This window comes from Mustela erminea, chromosome 4 (genome assembly GCF_009829155.1).
Source record: "Mustela erminea isolate mMusErm1 chromosome 4, mMusErm1.Pri, whole genome shotgun sequence".
Classification (NCBI taxonomy): Eukaryota; Metazoa; Chordata; class Mammalia; order Carnivora; family Mustelidae; genus Mustela; species Mustela erminea.
The window spans coordinates 126242480-126261464 of NC_045617.1; the positions used below are offsets into that span (position 1 = coordinate 126242480).

At 37.7% G+C, this 18985-nt stretch overlaps 1 protein-coding gene and 1 long non-coding RNA gene across 5 annotated transcripts in view; one reads left to right on the plus strand and one right to left on the minus strand.

The window, feature by feature from the left end:
- Positions 1-18985, minus strand: part of GMDS (GDP-mannose 4,6-dehydratase) — a 622428-nt gene that overhangs the window by 226937 nt on the left and 376506 nt on the right. The window lies entirely within an intron of this gene.
- LOC116589060 overlaps positions 13780-18985 on the plus strand; it is a 28537-nt gene continuing 23331 nt past the window's right edge. For both annotated transcript variants that reach the window (XR_004285161.1, XR_004285162.1), the window contains exon 1: positions 13780-13990. This is a non-coding gene — a long non-coding RNA (uncharacterized LOC116589060). The remainder of the gene's footprint in view (positions 13991-18985) is intronic.

Sequence of the window (18985 nt, forward strand, 5' to 3'; positions counted from 1 at the left end):
ATACATATAAAAATGGGAGAAGATGATGATGATGAAACATAATTAAACAAAAGTTTGCATCTTGAACAAATAGGACTGACAATGCAAGGGTTCTAGAACTGAAAGATTAGCACAAGGCCACTGCTTTCCCTGCACCTGAATTAGCCCTCACCATTAGCAACAACTCTGGATGTTAAAAGTTTGCCTTACACACACACACACACACACACACACTATTATTTTGATCTCTGGAACAATAAAGACGATTTCTATTTTCTCTATTAAATAACAGTCTTTCAACTGAAAATGTAGCTTTCAGTTCCTACTTTAGGTGAAAAAATATATTGCAGTAGTTTCCAAGCAATATTTAAAATTACCAACTAAATGCTGATTTCTTGACCACAGTCACCACAAGTGTCATTCTGTGTCCACGTCTCTCTGGTGGCCAGCAAGTCAGCCTTGCGTCATTCAAAAACCCTAGAACCTGAAAGGTTGAGTCGTCTCAAAAACAGATGCTAGAAGTCTCAGATTGTTATCCCAGACAATGGTATCGTCCCATCTCAGAGATGTGCACTCCTCAGGGAATAAGAGCCAGGAAAGTTCACTCTAGCTTCATGCACCTGGGGAACTGTGGGAAGATTTAATTTGGTCACTTAGCCAGCGGGTAAGCATCTTGGGTCTTGCATTTTAGAGGGAAATCAGGAGAACCTGGTTTCTGCAAAAAAAGCAGCCTACAGGGCTGGGTGGTCAGCCCTAAACAGGCTGATCCAATTCCTCTGATTTCAGGGCATGAAGAAGAAATGTTAGTGGCTAAAGGTCATCACTGGAAACCTCCCCTCCCTGCAAAAAGTAAAAAAATCAAGAGGTACCCACCGGTCACTGGGAAGCTGGCTAATTGGCTGTGAGTGGTCTGGCACTACATTAGCCCTCTGACTGGCGGCCATAGTCTTCCTTTCTGAAAAGGTGGTGTGAAAGAATCTGGACAGATGCTGTCGAGTCCCTGATCACAAATAAGCCTAAGGGTTCATAAACCCTTGTCGTATTTGACTTTTCTTCTGGAAATGTTAGTCTAGACTACAAAGACAAAATATATTTTCCCTATTCTGCTGAAAATTATTTTTGTTAAAATTTCAAGCTGAAAAGCAGATATTGTTTAAGAAGTTTAAGAACAGAGAACATAAAAATTACACAAACCTTAAAATAACAAGAGTTGCAGAGAGAACACTTGCTTCAACCACTTCTCAACAATGCAAGTTTTAGTTGTACTTTAAACCTTTGAGTATTTTACTGGGACTTGCAGAAAATAACTTGAAAAGGAGGGAAGATGATGATGAAAGGACAGATATTTCTAAACTAGGACTTCTCCTTCTTCATAAACCAGACCAATAAAAATAAGGTTTTATTTGATGAGTTAAACTCATTTATTTATTTTTGAGGCTGTGGGTGAACCACCAGTATTGAAATCGAAGTAAAAAAGTTATTTTGTTTAATATTTCAAACTAAACTAGTGGTTCTCCCTTTACATAAACACACCTTGAGCAGAAGACAATAGAAAAAGACAGAGTCCTGCTCCGAATGGAACAAGATCACTGACGTGCTGTTTGTGGGCAACCCTCACCACTGCTGCCCTAAGTGCTGTCCTAAATGCTGGGTACAACACATCAAGTTATTAAAAGAATTTGCTGACTTAACAAATGTATCTCAGAAAAGTTCTTTGCATATCTAGGACAAGGTTAACAAATATTGAAATCTTTCATAAAAAGAGTCCATGATTTATACATTTCCACAAGTTGCTATAGCTTGTGCTGATTAGTTTCTGCTTAAGAATCTTTTCCAGCTGTACCCAACAAAATCCTCAGTCGACAACAATGTCAAATTAACTTGAGAACATCTAATGTTTTATTCATATGTATTTTCCTATGTAAGAAATTCTGGATATATTATTTTGTACCACTGAGCTGAATCTTTCTTTAGGTTATAATAATGGGCATAATATAAAATCTATTGGGGAGGAGAGAGGATTTTTATGCATACAATGTTTATGACATTGTTAAGAATAAGTCTTCCTAAGGAGCATTCTCCCTTCCCATATAAGACCTGCATAAACAACTTACACGAAACACTGGGAAGTGGGAACATCTCTAAAATTAGAGAAGTTACATACTGAATCTATGGGCAATTTATTATGAGTAGTAACTGCATAGATGCTAAACTAATTACATTATTCTAGTTTTTAATATATAAGAAATGATGGTTGTATATTGACTCTGCAGAACAGGAAGAAAGTGTTTTAGGGAATCTTACTTTAGACATTAAGTTCCAAAGCTTCTTCCAGTTATATGTTGCTTGAATGACCTTTATTACCTGTGTGGTTGTAAAGGAGGTGGCACAGACCTCAACAATGGGTTGAATTTATCAGTGAGCTCTCATGAGGTGTTATAGCCACATACAAGCATTAGGTTTTTGGTTTTTGAACATATTCAGGAAAACTTATCATAAAAAAAGTTCTAGCAAGTCAACTGAAATTTTTTTTTTTTAGGATTTTGCCTTAGAAGGATTATTTTTCCTATTTGGTTTAGTAGATTTTTGTGTATAAGGAGAGTGGGCTGGAAACAGGACCCATAAGCACTTGACTGGACAATTCTAAACTATTATGTAGTGTGTCTACATCTTAATTTCTTACCTAGCACTTCTAGACACATTAGGAAAACATTTTGTGTGAGTGTATGTGCATGCATGTTTTCCAGTATAAATAGAGGAGGGAGGGAAAACCTCCTCGTAATTTTACTCAACACCTGTAAATTTACAAAAAGTATCTGGATAGCATTTTTAAAAATTTTTTAAACAGCATGAGAATGGCTATTTAATTAGTAGTAATTTAAAGATTCTGACACCTCCTAAAATCTTCTTTTGAATCTTATAAATTAAATTCACTCTAAAGTTTCAGACATGTTTACATGTTTGCTTTAGCTTACATAATAATATCTTAATATATATGTTTAAACTGCAGTAGCTTGCTGTCTATACACTTTATCTTTGCCATTATTGCAAAGTATATATTTATCAATAAAATGCAAGCATTTTATATTACGTTATTATATTAATACATTATTACAAACATCTACATTCCTTAATCTCTGCACATTTTAGCAAAATCACAAATCACTAATCTTTGAGGTTATCACAGAATTTAAAAATGAGTTTGAGACCTTATTTTCTGGTTGCATCCTTTAAAAAGACATTAACCAATTTCAAACAAATTAGCCAATAAGCCAGCAGAAGAAAAAGAAGTCATTTTCAATTGTTAAAATTAAGTTATCTAAGACAAGTAGATCATTACCTTCTATTTATAAAAATTTTAAGTCACTTTTTTATGAAAATAAGACATGTGATTTTCACTTTATTATCAATTCAAAAACAATCTGAAGATAAGACACATAGAAATCAGAATTATTTATATAAACTTCTCTTATTTATTGGTATTGCTACATAGGAAAGCTACTTTCAGTAACCTACACATAGAAATCAGAATTATTTATATAAACTTCTCTTATTTATTGGTATTGCTACATAGGAAAGCTACTTTCAGTAACCTTTCAAAGCAGGGATTTGAGAAGCTATTGCTAATATCTGTATTAGGAAAAAATGATAGGGAATTTCAATACCATATAGTTTTACATAATATAATTCCTCGCAACACTTTTAAAAATGGAAGTTTAAATTTAAAGAGTTGTGACAAAGGAAAAATAATAAATTAATGAAATAGCATTCAATTCTTATTTTCAAAGGTTAGAAGTAAATTATTTTTACTATTAATGAGAAGTGTTAACTGAACATTTTAATTATTAGACTACTTAGTCAAAACAATAAAGCAATGGGTCAATGAACAATGACATGAATTTTTCTTTTTATCTGTTGTGTGTTAGCACATAACAGGGGTGGAGACAAATCTGTGATCCCCCTTCCTGGTCTTCATTCATTTAGTAGTGTGTACTAAATGTGGCAAAGTTAGATTTGCTGGTGATGAACTCAGGATAAAATGAAAAAAATGTGAACCTTGACCTTTTTAACACTACTTAAAAATCAGAACCAGACCCATCAGCATACCACCCGATGGCCTTCAGCCTAACAAACTGGAAACCTGATCTCCCCCTCATCCGCCTGCAGAAAGTACCCTTGTCAGACTGAAGCTAACAGCAAACTCCTGGTGCTCTCTGCAGCCTGCTCCCTCTAGACCAAAAGCCCAGAAAGATTCTAAGTCAAGTCAAACTTCACACGGTATCTAGAATTTACAGTAATATTGTATCTAAGACATATTTCTGAACTCACCATTTCCTGTAACTTGTTTTCAAATTTCATTTGTAAGACAGAAAGAATATAAATTTTGACTGAACAAGAGAGAATGCTTAAATTTTTATTGCTGGACCACAGAAATGCCATCATCTGTGCTTATCACAACCACACTTTTCAGTACTTCTCTCTTCATAGTATTATCACGTGAAACTGATCAAAATATCCTAACTTAATCAGTCTGCACTTTCATTGACTTAAATTTCTTTCTGTAAGAAATGTTTCTCAACTATTCTCAACTTCAAAATCTTTCTTCCCTATTTTGTCCTTGATTATAGGACTTTTTATTTTAGATCTCCTTTCTTACTTCTCCAACCTCATACATTTGTAGTAATAGAAAACATAGTAGGAAGATGACAACTATTTGGTATAAAGTCTAGTATACAACTGAGTTTGTGTTTATTTCAAGGAGAAACAAAGATGACTGAAAATACCTGTTGTCCTCTATTTTTTTCAAATTGGAAAACATGGAACCAGGCAAAAATGAGGAGAAATTTTACAACAAATTAAGCTAGGGTGATAAAATCCATGGGGGAAGAGAAGGAGATTAAATGACATTAAAAAATATCCAAGACTTCATTTGATTAACTTTAATCTAATTATAAAAAGTCACTGCTCAGTGCCCAACCAAACAAGGAGACCTCAGAAGGTTTAACTAACAGGGAGGGGGACAAAAAAAAAAAGAAGAAATAAAAAAAGAAAAAAAAGTTGGTTAGAGAAGTAAAAATAATGCTGAATTAAAGCACTTGGAGGCCAATGGCTTTGAACCTGGGCTTCACCAGTCATTCCAACCAGCGAGGCCGTCTGCAGAGGTTTGGGCTCTTGTTAACAGAGCCCTCATTGTTTCCAAGGCAGTTAGAAAAATGCTGCTTTATATCTCCTCACACCACAGGCTCCGTGCACAGCCCCGAGAAAAGGCGGCTGAGAGTGTACAATCCACAGGAAGAAAAAAAATGCATGGATATATACACAACCCTTAACCTCCTCACCAACCCCCCCATACAGAAAAACACATTTTTCTGCTATAAACTACCTCAAACTCAATTCCTGGCTCACAAACTGTGGTAAAGGATGTTATGGTGGTGCATAATTTATAACTGGAAATTTCTGATTCATGTGGGATTTGGGGCATTTCTTTGCCCTTTACCCACTGCCTCTCCGTTTCCACCTCAAGCACGGGGAGGTGAAAGCCGTCAGGCAGTGGGGCCAATGCCATCAGGCAGTGAGGAGATAAACACTGCATTTTTGAGAGTGCAGTTATTCCACACCTGTTTAAAATGTTTATACAGTAATTAAAGATTAATGCTTATTCCAGACCAGATAAATATTAGACAGTGCATGTGTGTATATACATATATGAATCTGCAATGCTGCAGAGAACAAAGATTTTATTGTATCAAGCTAACTTAGAGAAAGGTACATGCTTTAGAAAAGCCTGAGCTTCACAGAGTTTACATTACAGAGGGGAAAAAGGCTTAAAAATGTTAAGTGGTTGGAGCTACTGAGTACCATACAGAAAGCAGGTAGTTAGTTGTGAGTATGAGCTAATTCTGCTGCTAATCGTTTGGTTTTCCATTTATTGAAGAGTGGGCCTCAGTTTATTTCCAACCAGCAGCCAGTTCAATGGGTCAACTCTAACTTGCTTACTAAAGTTCAACAATTAAAATCTACTGAGACCATGACAAGGAAAACATTTAAGTTTTTTTTTTCTTTAATTACTAACTATATGATAACAAGTTTTATTCCTAATTTGGAAAGAGCAAAGCAATAAACTGGTTTTGGTTAAGAGCTCTGAGCCACACTACAGCATCATCATCCTCTAAAAAGAGTGGGAAGCCAAGTTTGAACAAAGCAGAAGCTGTGATGGTGTCCTTGGCCCAGGTGCCCCAAGGGCGTCCCCAAGTCCTTCAAGACAGTAGTACATGGTACGTGCTTAGCATGGTTTGTTAATGTCCTTTTCAGGAAGAAAAAAGCACCCAGCACACTACCTTATGGAATGATAACACAAATATATTTTTTAGTTTTTAATACATTGATAGTTTTTGCTAACATTTTAACTAACATCAAAAAAAGTAGTAAAAAAAACCTCAGCGTTGTCTTTCAGTTTATGCCAAAATATACTTCTGACAAATTGTATGGATGTATTCAGCCACATTTTCCAATTTTTTGCAATAAGTTTATAGAGACTAGGTGCTTCCTTCTGATGATTTTTAATGCATGGAAAATCACCTTGAACTCAAAAGAGTTGTAATTAATGACAATTTTTAAAATCAAAATATTCACACTTTGCATTTTCTTAAAGTGCACACCAATAGAGTCAAAATAAGGATTACTTCAAAAAGTGGTTAAACAAGTCTCATAAGATAATCTTAACATGTTTCCCATAAAAGAAAAAGGGTTTTCTCCCCTCTGAAATATTAACAAAGATACATTTTTATTGATACTATTATAGGGTAATACATGCAATTAGGCAAATTTCAAAGGTAATAATAGGGTTATTTCTGACAGATTTGGTAGAGTTCATGGGCAAATATAGACAGAAATTATTTTGACCAATCTAGAATCCATTCATTTGGACTTTACAATACTGTGCACTCAGACCACCAGAACACTGTGCATTCTACCACCAGCCAACTTACTGACGCCAGCCCCACTGAAGAATGCAAACCTGAAAGGCTTCTCTAATTACTACACAAGAAGGTCCCTACCATAAAGATCCCTACAAACGTGTGGACACATATCTTGGAGAATAAAGAGTTAAGAGAAAATTTCCTTCTACTGCTTGAGTAATTTTAAATTACAGAAAAGTATGGCTTTAAGATATTTAATAAAAATAAGTCAGCAAATCAAAGAGAATTCTGAGAAGACAAATCAGAATAAAGGTTAAAATTGGCTTATGAAAATATGAAGAAAAACACACCTTCAGGAATACTGATAACAGAGGCAGAATGGAGGTGGGAGAAACAGGCTATCACTAATCCTAAAAGTTCTCAACACACACACACACACACACACACACACATTTTCTTTTAATAACTATATGAAATAAAAGAAGTTAATTTAATTTCTTGTGGTAATCATTTTGTAATGTACAATATATATGACTTAAGTCATCATGCTGTACACCTTCAACTTGCACAGTGCTGTATGTCAATTATATTTCAATAAAGAGACAAAAAAGAAATAAGGAGTAGAATCTTAATATAAATTTGAAGTTTAAAGTGTTCATTTAAAATCAACAACTCACTGATTTTATCTATTTTCCTCCCAAAAATATTTCAGACATCTTATAATGCCTAAATTGAAATAACCTGAAAAGAAAATATTAAAATAAGGATCTGAAACTACACTGTGACAGGAGGAGGAAAACACAGGACATCAAGCTTCCTTTAGTACCTAAGTGGATAGGCAACTGAAGCAAGAAGGGAGCCCCCCTGGGTTGCGTAGTTCATACCGTTTGAATAAAAGGAAAATGCTACTTCTTCAGGAATACTTTTCTCTGGCAAGAGGTGCATGAATTCTTATATACGGATACTGAGTAACACAACTGGGAATGTTTTCAAAGGTATCTTTGGAGATGCTAAATTTTTCCTCTAGTTTTTGACCTTCCTATTTCTAACTAGCACCATTAAATAAAAGGCAAAGGCATCCCTACATCATAATGTAGGGCAGACCATTCAGGTGAGGGGAGAGAATGAAAATGTGGTTCAGGTACGTTTCTCTAGGGTGATCTAATTTGAGGCAGATAGAGGGTTTATAAAGTAGAGAAGAGGTTGGCATGGTGTCATGCTTTTAACAGCAATGATTTCAGACTTGCTTTTGGCAGAAGCTGGGGAGGGCTGTCAAGATCTTACTCCCTGGTGAATGTCTGGTATGTGGGTATTCTGAACTGTTGATCTGTGTGAGAGCCGTAGCTTTTAAGATGTTCACGCAGTAACATTTCTGACATGGCTAGGAATGCTGAAAAACCTGGGACCATCTTACCCCTAATTTGTTGGCAGGGCAGGAAAAGTTGACTGAAATGCTTATAGGTGGAAAATAATTTTTAATGTTAAAAATTAAAATAATTTTTAATGTTGAAAAATAAAAAGCTGAAAATCTGCAGAAAAAGAAATCACAGGACCCAATGTTTGGAACCACACTGTGAGATAGAGAATCTTCTCTTGGAACATTTAGTGGGCTCTTTATCCTTTCATACTCTGGAGGACACCTGCTAATGCCAGAGAGAGGGGTCTTCCCCAACTACCTCCCTGTGCTTTCTCTTGGTGTGCTACCAACAAAAGCCCAGGCAGAATGATTTCTCGGGGTGTTTCCATAAACCCTGGCATAGGGGAGGCAGCCACTGGCACTTGTATGCCCTGGAGGAGATCCTTTTACTACAAACTAGGTGCTGCAGGTTATGGTACTCTCTATGCTTTTCTACCCATGAGCTGCCCCCAGAGGAAGTGGCGCCTACTCTCTCTTGCAGGTGGGGAGGAGCATGTCACACCTGGTGCTTGCTTTTCTGGATAGAGGGGAGAACAAGGCCATGACAAGCAGTTGGACACCACTGTGCTTTGCCACCATGCTGTTTTTGGCACTTGACTTAATTCAATGGCCACTTTATACTGGTTTTTCTTCTGAAATAAGCAGTAAAATCAATGCTAGTTTCTTTCAGCCCCTCCTTGCTCCTCATTACTGGATGACAACCCCATAACTGGTATGACAGATCTGCATATAAAGCCAGGACATACCTGCCATTGTACATGACTGAGAAGAGCTAAGGAAGAGCATCCAGCTTGTACTTTTAGCAGTGACTGTGCACTCAATTCTTAGAAGCAGAATATGTACCGATGTCAATCAACCCACAATCTCAATCTCCCCCCTGCCCCAGCATGTGTACACAGCACAGTTGCAAAACAATCGAAGCCAAATCATCATTGTGGCTCTTTGCTTGTCATAGAGGAAGCCTCAGATTCGCTGTATGTGTACAACCTCAGCACATTTTGTCTTTTAAGAGGAGGAAATACAGTCCAGTGCATTACCTTGAGATAAATATTTTTAAATACCCCTTTCTTTGAACATATTCCTTTTAACAGAATCATTATTTTTGTTATACCCAAGACATACCTACAAAACTTAAGAAGTCATTTACAAATAGTATTCAAAACAAATGCAAAATATACATGATTAAACTAAGCTATATCAATAGTTTTATTTTCCTACATTTCATGTTTCATAGAAGGCACACATGATAAATTTTACCCATAAATTTATGTAAGCAAAAAAAAAAAAAAAAAAAAAAAAAAAAGAATGGGGCCCGGGGAATTGATAATATCACCTATGCCATGTGCTGTAAAAATAAACTCAGGGTCAGCCCCAGACATTTACATTTATTTTGCATATGAAACAAATCCAGGTTTGGGTGGCATCCCCTTATGAGAGAGTAAATACCTAATCCTCTCTAAACTGAACACAGTCATTCATAACCCTATCTATCCCCTACCCCCCCCAATACTTAAACTATTATCTAGTTATGCTGTGAATATCCAGAAGGAGAGTTACCAAGTACCATGGATTAAGAAAGGGCTGGCGGGGAAAGGGGAGAACAAACTGGAAACCCTCCAGCTGGGGCCTGTTTGTGACTTCTTGGCCTCACTGTTTGAGACTTTCTGGCATTTTTATTGCCTGTTGTCTCAGTGATAATGTGCAAGCATAGAGATATATTAAAACCCTAAGTAAATATATTCAAAGAGGGAAAAAGAATAGGTCATTAGAGAAAAGAGCAGAAGAACGTTCATTTTGAAGTAACACATATAGAGTATGCAATATTTTAATTTTTTAAATTGCCATAAAAGTGTAAGTCAAGGCTATTATTATTTCAATTGAGGGCTTTGGGGAGCACAGGCAAATAAATTATAAATGACATTCCATGAAATGAAATGCTAAAAGGAACCAATGGTAAGCTGGACTTTTCTTATCCTTATTTGCTACAGAATTATTTCTTTATGAAATTGTGAAGGGACAATCTACCAATTTTATAAAAGAAAAGCATAACTTGCCTCATTTCAGACAGATTTGTTCTATGCTAAATAGAACAAAATTGCTGTTGTAAGCGGCTGTTGCTAATAATAAGGAAAGCCAATTATGATGTATTCTTGTAAGGATTTTTAAAAAATAGTTACAAAACAGCTCAATTCTTTTCTTATTAGTCACATAATACTTTCGACAAGAACATAGTCCAGACTAAGATTAACAACATGGCAAGCTGCTTGCCCTTTTTTCCCCCAGAACAAATATATGATATTGTTATCACGGCCAGGCAGTCCAGATGTGCTGGCAACTTACTCTTTCTGTGTGGTGCACTGAGCACCGTTAGGTACCAGACTCTTTCCTGGGCAAATGAAGTACTTAATTCTAACTTCTAGATAGTAGAGCATACTCCCACCCCTAAGAATGGATAGTTATCTTCCCACATCTCCTTTTACAAAATAGTTTTTCCCTTGCCCATCGTTCTCTCTTACCCACTTATTACCCTGTGTCTTCTCACAATGGACAACAATGCCCTTGGGGTGGCCCACAGCACCCAGCCCAGTGTCTGTCCACAGCATGCAGTGGTGAGCTACTAAGGACATCCACCAGGCTGTTAGTAGGAATATCTTATTTTTCACAAAGTCAACACATTATATTTTAACTGTAAAAATTCAACCCATATTAGTGATAATAATTCAATACTTTTATTTACATTCTTTTGCCTATGACTTGCATGATGTGTGATATATATGCCTAATAACCAAGAGAAGTGATGATGAATGCTTTATGGAAAGCTTGAAGATGAAATGAACATACTGGTTTGTAACCAGACTCTTTAAAGAAATTTTTTTCCCCAATTGCTCTGTCAGAATGTACTCTTTATACAGGGATATGATAGTCCTCTGAATAAAACAGCCTGCATTTGCTAGCTATATGTGACAACATCCAAAAGGGGTACAATATATCACCAAAACAGCTCACAAACTGGCTAGTCACATTATTTATTACGAGCCACACATGTGACAAATTATTTAACTCAGTTGATCCTAATAAGTCAAAGAGCAAGCAATTAGCTAACTCAGTCAGAGGGCTGTTTGTGGCAATTTATAGATGCGCTCAAGCTGTCCCAGCACTTCAAAGCCCCATTAAGGGGAAACCTTTTAATGACTCACTTGAGATGACAAGTATTACACAGCACATATGGCAGCCAAGAATTTGGCAGCCTATTCTGTTACACTCGGCCTCCCCGCCGGCCCACCCCTAGCCCCCAACAGCTGTTTACGTGTTTTCAGTCTGTGCTTTGCTGTTGTAAGCAGACACAGCACCGTAGAATCAGGCAACAGTGTTTTCAGGAGCAGCAAGTGACACTAGATTATTGCATCACACAGGTTTCTGGGAATGGCTAAAATCCACATTTTTATGGGTTTGCGTTGAGTTATTTCACAGGGGGGGAAGGACAGAGAAACAGGGACATCATTGTCTAATGAAGGCCTGCTCTGGTGACTTTAGGCAAGTCATTTATTCTGACCCTGTGTCTCTATATGAAAATGGAAGGTAATAAAACCCTACCTTACAGAGGTGTGGGGAGAAGGAACTACGTGAAGGCAAGTATGGCGCTCTGAAGATGGAAAGGGCGGTCGTCAGGATGGTTATTATTTATGGCATCATGAACTCTGTGGGTCAGAGGGTGTTCTGCACCCTCACCTTCTCACAGCACTTCTCCTTAAGACAGTGCTCACTTGGGCTAGATCCACATCTGCATCCTTAATTCCATCACTAGGCCCCCGGCACCCCTTTCGGAAGAAGAGTGCAATGCCACAACTCAGCTGTTCAATAAAGGAATGGAATTTTGAGCAACAACTTCCCAGAGGGACGCCTGCCTTGGGACCACTTGTTCCCTGGAAACAGGGCCCACAACCAGTTTAGACACTTAGAAATGAAATACCAGCTGACACTCTCAATATTCGAGCAGCACTGAAGAAACAAGTGCATTGGGAACAGGACTGAAATGGCTGAAGATGTTGACTATGTAAGAAGCTGAGAGACCTCAACACCAAAGCAGCATGCTTCTTTTTAAGTGATAACGGTCCTACTTCTTTATCTGTGGTTTCAAGGACCTCAGTAAAGCCAGCCTGGTGAAAGACAAGCTGAATGGATACGAGCAGCTGGTGACAGCAGGAAAACACAACACCCTCTCATACCTGTGGAGGGGCCAGAGTGTACGAAGAAAAGGCAAGTGTCAACTTCTTTCGAAGTACGGGCAGCCATGAGAACTCATTAAATCCTTTGACACCATACACTCACTTTACTCCTGTGAAACAATCCATTGATTGTGCTTTCGTGTTCCCCACCAGCCACAGCTGCATCAGAGCCATGCTGTAATTATAGTTGCAGGAGGTGAACGTGCCAACAGGAGGAAGGGGAACCACGTTCTTTCACAGGGCATAGAAGTATGCCACCCCACAGGGTACAGGACAGCCACCCGGCCTGCAGTACTAGGACTCACTCTGTTCTTGACTCTAGCTATTCACTTCGGCCTGCTAGGATTTCAAATTTGCTATTTTGGTTGCATAGAAAAAGCTCAACAGAAGAAATGTGAAGTTTAAGAGGTGATACAGAAAAAAGAGTGAAGAGGTGGACATTGCTTTCATAGTTGCAATTTAAATTTTCAAATCTTCCTGCTAATACCCCTTAGCAAAATGGGAGTCACCTCGGGGATGCCTGGGTGGCTCAAGTGGGTTAAGCATCCCACTCTTGATTTTGGCTCAGATCATGATCCAAAGTCATGGGATTAAGCCCCACATTGTGAGAATCGAATCTGCTTGAGGTTCTCTCTCTACCTTTCCCTCTGTCCCTCCCCCTGCTCATGCTCTAAATAAGTTTAAATAAACAAACAAACAAACAAATAAATAAATAAATAAAATCTTCTGGGATCCCTGGGTGGAATAGTTAGTCAAGCAACCGATTCTTCTGCTCAGGTCATGATCTCAAGGTCTTAAGATCAAGGGTCTCCCTGCCCCAGTCCACTCTGAGCTCAGGGAGGCATCTGCTGAAGTTTCTTTCTCCTTCTGCCCCTTCCTGCACTTGCTTGCACTCTCTCTAAAATAAATAAATAAATCTTTAAAAAAGGGGGAAGGGGAATCACCTCATATTTGAGTCCTAACAAAATCCCGCTAATATATTATGGGGCAGCCTCTCAATTATATTATTTTGAAGTGCTATGTTGGGGTGGCTGGGCGAGAAGGAAGAAATGTTAATTAAACATCAATCAATCGTAGTTGCCAGGCTTCAAGAGGGCATGGAACAATCCGTTTTTAAAAAGAGGTTAAAAAAAATGGCTGCAATTATTACAAGTATGACCTCATAATTACAAGAATTTGATGTCAACAATACTTTAGAAAGCACTTTGAAAAGCAATATATTAGGGATGGGAGGCATGACTATACATATATATCCATGGGATGAATGAAATAGCAGATGTACTTGTGTTATGCACTGAAGACTTGTGGCATGGGACAGACCTTCCAATGGCAGCACCAGCAACAGATTCAAAAGCCCGGAATGAACGTGGTGTGCTCTGAGAAACAGATGACTCAGGGAGGTATCAAAAGTGTCTCTAAAGATACTGAATAAAACTGTTTTATAAAATGTGAGTAGAAAGAACCGCCACGATTTCTAAATACCCTAATTTTATTTAAAGTATGTATATATCCTTAATTTAGTAAATTAAAACTTATAGTCATTTGACCATTTGTCACATTCCCCAATGTTTAATTATTTTTGTTTCTTCTCTTTGGAAACTATGTGACTGCTTCATATTTGAGGTTACTTGTCCTTGGGCACATACAATCTAAAATAAAAAGAATATAAAACTATAGAATAGTGTAAGAATATACAAAAAAATTTGATTGAAAGAGCTGTTTCAAACCAACGAACTTGAAATAATTTCAAAGAATAACTATTTTGATGTCTGTGATTCAGATTTCAGTTCCAGAAAATATTGGCATATCTTTTAACAAAATATGTTGTTTCTTCTATTTGCAAATGCATATGTAAAGTCTAGAAGGATATGTACCCACCCAATCTCTGAGTGTCAGGATTAAAATGATTTTTAAAGGTATATAAATGCCACGAAATGCATTATAAAAAGATTTTAGTCAGTTAACACACACGTGTGTGCATGCACACAAAATAAAACCCAAGGCCCCTGTGTTACTGACTCAAAACAACTAAAAACCAGAATTATATAAGTAGATTAGAAATCTTATGACATTTTCAGGGTACAGATTCTTCAAGATTATTCTTAAAGTAAGTGTATTATATCTCAAGATACTCAATGTGTTGTTCCTTGTAGTATCACCAAATATTTTCACAATTTCTATTTGCCAAATATTATGCCAAAGTAAACTTGATGAAGTAAAATTTGCTCCAAATAAGAATAACACATTGTTAATCTTTTAAAATATGTGCTCAAAATAATCCTATGTAATCTTTTATTGTATCTTCACTTAAAAAAATAAAGATAATGTGGTGTTAGTAAGGCTAAAGATATATATGGTCTGACTGTGTTTTCTGTTACGCTCTGGAGCTGACAGTGATGAGGAAAAAAAAGAGGTTTTCTGAAATGAAACATAAGAGATCATTTATTGATTTATATAATCCTGAACCTAAGAATGTAATCCTCAGGATGTAATAAATAGACTCTGGAAATGAGTGTGATAATTTGTTAAAGAAACAAAGCCATGCCCAGGGTATAGGGAGGCTGCCGTGTCAGGCTGGTAGAAAGCAGAGGCGGCTGGGAGTAGAAGACCTAGGCTCACGCCCGGCTTTTGGACAATCCCTGATCTTCTGTGATCTTTCTCTCTCTCACTTAACGTGGGAAAGTAGTACTAATGGCGCTATCTTTAGGACTGATTAAATGAGGCTACTCACAGGAGAGCTCTCCCAAAACTCCGACATCCAATAGAAACATTAGGTATCTGTACTGTTATTCCTGTTCAACAAACTTTTACTCAGAATATACCATGAGATCAAAATTCTTGCCTTCCTTATTTTTTTCTGGTGAAAAATAAGATCAGTAATTCTCATATGTACTGAGGCTCTCTAATCGTCTGTATTGCCCCTTCCCATGGGGAACAAGCCAGGACAAAGAGACCTTGCAGGAACAAACACCTTGAGGAATACCATAGCTAGAATGCCAGCATAATACAACTTTCTGCTACTCCTTTGCAGTGGAGTTGTGGTCCTCAGAATAACAGCAAAGAGTAGATAGCCTCAAGCTCTGGTTTCTGACATGCTGATGACCAGCAGGGTGGGTCTTCTCTCTTCCCGTCAGGGTCACCTCAGAGAAGTCCCACTGCTAGAACTGGATGCTGTCCACCCCTGTGGTGGGAGGAACTGTGCTCACATTACTTTCATAAAGTCTCACAGTTAGACCCACAGAAGAGTGGTCTCAGTTTGCAGCATATTCCCAGATGTTCAGCAGAACTGATGGGAAAAACTAAAGGGACTAAAAAAGGTTAAGGATTGAAGGCACACCTTCTTTTTGTCAAGTTGTCCATTATCCTCTTTTGACTTTGGACATCTATAGAAAAGCACATTTTGGAGGGGAAAATGAATTTTAGACACATCCAACATGGGTCATTTGTAATATACCGAGAGAGACATTTAAAGATAAAATGGCTGGCAGGTGCACTGCTTCGTTGGTGACCTGGCCCGACAGATCTTTACCATGTAGATCCTAGGATATGGCTTTTAGAGCAATTTCACATTTTGTGAATAATACTTCCCCTAGGAAGTAAAATTATACAAGATATAAGATCTATACCCAAACTCTTTTGCTCTATGAAGCAAACTTTCATCAGTTAGAGGTTAGCCACACCTATCTGCACTCTCAGCTTGCTGGATCATGTGACTGGCTCACATCCTGTTCCCAGTACCTGTGCTACATTATTGTGTGCAGAATTATCATCTTTTTAAAAAGTCCTCAGTTAGTCCTTAGTAAAACAATCTACATTAGTTTATTGCTTGGGGATATCCTTCCAGTTTTACAACTGGGTGTTCTAAGGGAGGTTGTGATGTGTTAACCCTCAAGAACATAACCAGCAACCACGGGGGAAATTCTTGGCTCTGCAGAGGTATTCCATTTTGTGTAGATGTGGAAGTGTGACGTGTAGTCCTGTGGGGCTGTGCTCTAACATTTCTACTGGCCACACAGAATGTCGTGTGAAAAAAGAAAGTTACATTCACAGGCATGTGAGAAGGCTGAGATGAAAAATGCCAATGTACATGTTAATGCTCTTAACAGATATTATTTAATCCCTAGAATTGGGAATTAAGTCTAAACAAATCCAGGGCACTTTCCACAGAATCCAGTGGAGAACCAGTTTAAAAAATTAGATATGTGGAAAATAGCATTTAAGAATAAAATTTATAAGACTCTAAGAGAGTGAATATTTTCCCAGTAGATAGGCACACAGGAGTGCAAATGATAGAAAGTAGAGTACGAAACAGTCCTAATTTTTTCTAAATATCCCTGGGGCCAGGGCTGTCATCACACTCACCACCGCTTATTGTAAGTGATCTCCCTAAGTATGTATGGTGACCATGCAAGGCCAGAAGCTGCGCTGTATTAATTTCGTTATCCACACCAAGCAAAACAATTAATTCTCAATAAATGGGTGGTATTCAGTAAATATTTGCTAAATAATTACATAAAGTTGTAGATAAAGAAAAAGGAAAAACAAACTCAATTTTTAAAAAAAAGAGTATTTATTTATTTATTTATTTGACAGACAGAGATCACATGTAGGCAGAGAGGCAGGCGGGGGGGGGGGAGCAGGCTCCCCACTGAGCAGAGAGCCCGATGCGGGGCTCCATCCCAGGACCCTGGGACCATTACCCGAGCCGAAGGCAGAGGCTTTAACCCACTGAACCAACCAGGTGCCCCAAAGTGTTTTTTTAAAAAAGATTTGTTTATTCATCTGGGGGGGGGGGGAGCATGAGCAGGAAGGGCTGAGGGAGAGGGAGAGAGAATTCCAAGCCCGATGTTTGACTCAATCCCAGGACCTTGAGGATCACAACCTGAGCCAAAACCAAGAGTCAGACGCTCAACCAACTGTGCCACCCAGGCGCCTCAAAGATTATCTCTAAAATCTAGTTATGGATATGGAAAAGATAAAAATTCACTGAGTATTTTCTATTTACAAAGGTATTGGGTACAAAATATAGAAAATTATTTAGCTCTAAGTGGGAAGGATGATTTGACTGTAAGAGGCTCAAACCACTAAAAAGTGACTAAGGAAAATAGAGGTTCTCAGAGTTCTCAGAAATCTTTCAAATGCATTCCTGAAGAGTTTGGATATTGACCTGCTAATAAGGAAACAAGCTGGCTGGGTGAGGAAACTTCAAGTGAACTCAGAATTATGAATCAATATAGGCATTTTTATGTTAAACAAAAAAAAAATATTTCTCAAAGACAGAAATATCTTCTTCTTTCTCATCATGTAACCCAAGTTTTTTATATTGAGATAATATGGAGAAGTTCCATATTAGAGAGATTTTCTCTCATTTTTACATCTTTGTATTTAAGTAGCAGAAAACTCACTTTATAGCAACTTGCCAGGGCAAGCACAGGACAGATGGGTTTAGGTGGTCACTTTGGAAATGTACTGTGTTTCTAAGACATCTCTTAAAAACTTCATTCATGTAGTTCTGATCTAGATGTTATGCATGAGACATAGAAGAGTGTTCCAAGAGGGGGCAAGTTCTATATGCACTGGCAGGATAGCCTTTCTAGGTGACAGCACTCTTGACCCTGGTTCTGGAATGAAAGGGCCTCAGGAGGCTCTATTCATTTTGCTTCACGAACATATGACCTCATTCCACATTGGTGATATAGAGAGCTCTTGGATAAACATGAAGAGGGAGATAAAGAATTAGTTATATTATTCAGCAAATACTTGAGTTGCTATGTGGGAAAGTGAGTAACAATAAGTGATGATATATTTTCTTTAGTAGAGTTGTATTACAGGGGTAGTAAGGCAGAACCTGAAAATGAAAAGGAAGGGAAGGAAAATTTACAGAAATACTTAACTGTTACAAGAAAAAATTTAAAATTTAACTGGGCTAAGTTGGGGCTTGCTATTCTTGTTTTACCCAATACTGCTTAGTACCCCCCCTTTTTTAGCTAGTATTATAAGCACACTGCTGTGGATTCTAGCTATTTTGGTTAATGTCCAAACAGCTGCTATGGTTGGTTAGTTCTGCCAGGGTAACCAGAAAGTAGGCACTTACATGGTATCTTTCAAAGCAAAGATCCAAGACACTATGTTTGGTGCAGTATTTTCCCAATGACAACCAAATTCCATTAATACACTCAGATAATCATTAGAAACAAAGATAATTGCAGCAGCATAAACAATGTCCCACGTCCAGCTGGAAATCTCGGTCACTGACTACCCATGACAACAAGGTCTTTGTCCATATTCTGGAGGACACTGAAATTAAAAAAGTAAGTATATATCCCCACTAGACAGTGATAGTACTTGGTAGAAAAACTGAACTAGTAAGGAAAGATATAAATTGTTGATGATATATGACAGTAGAAATCAAAGAGGAACAAAAAAAGAACATCCTATTATCT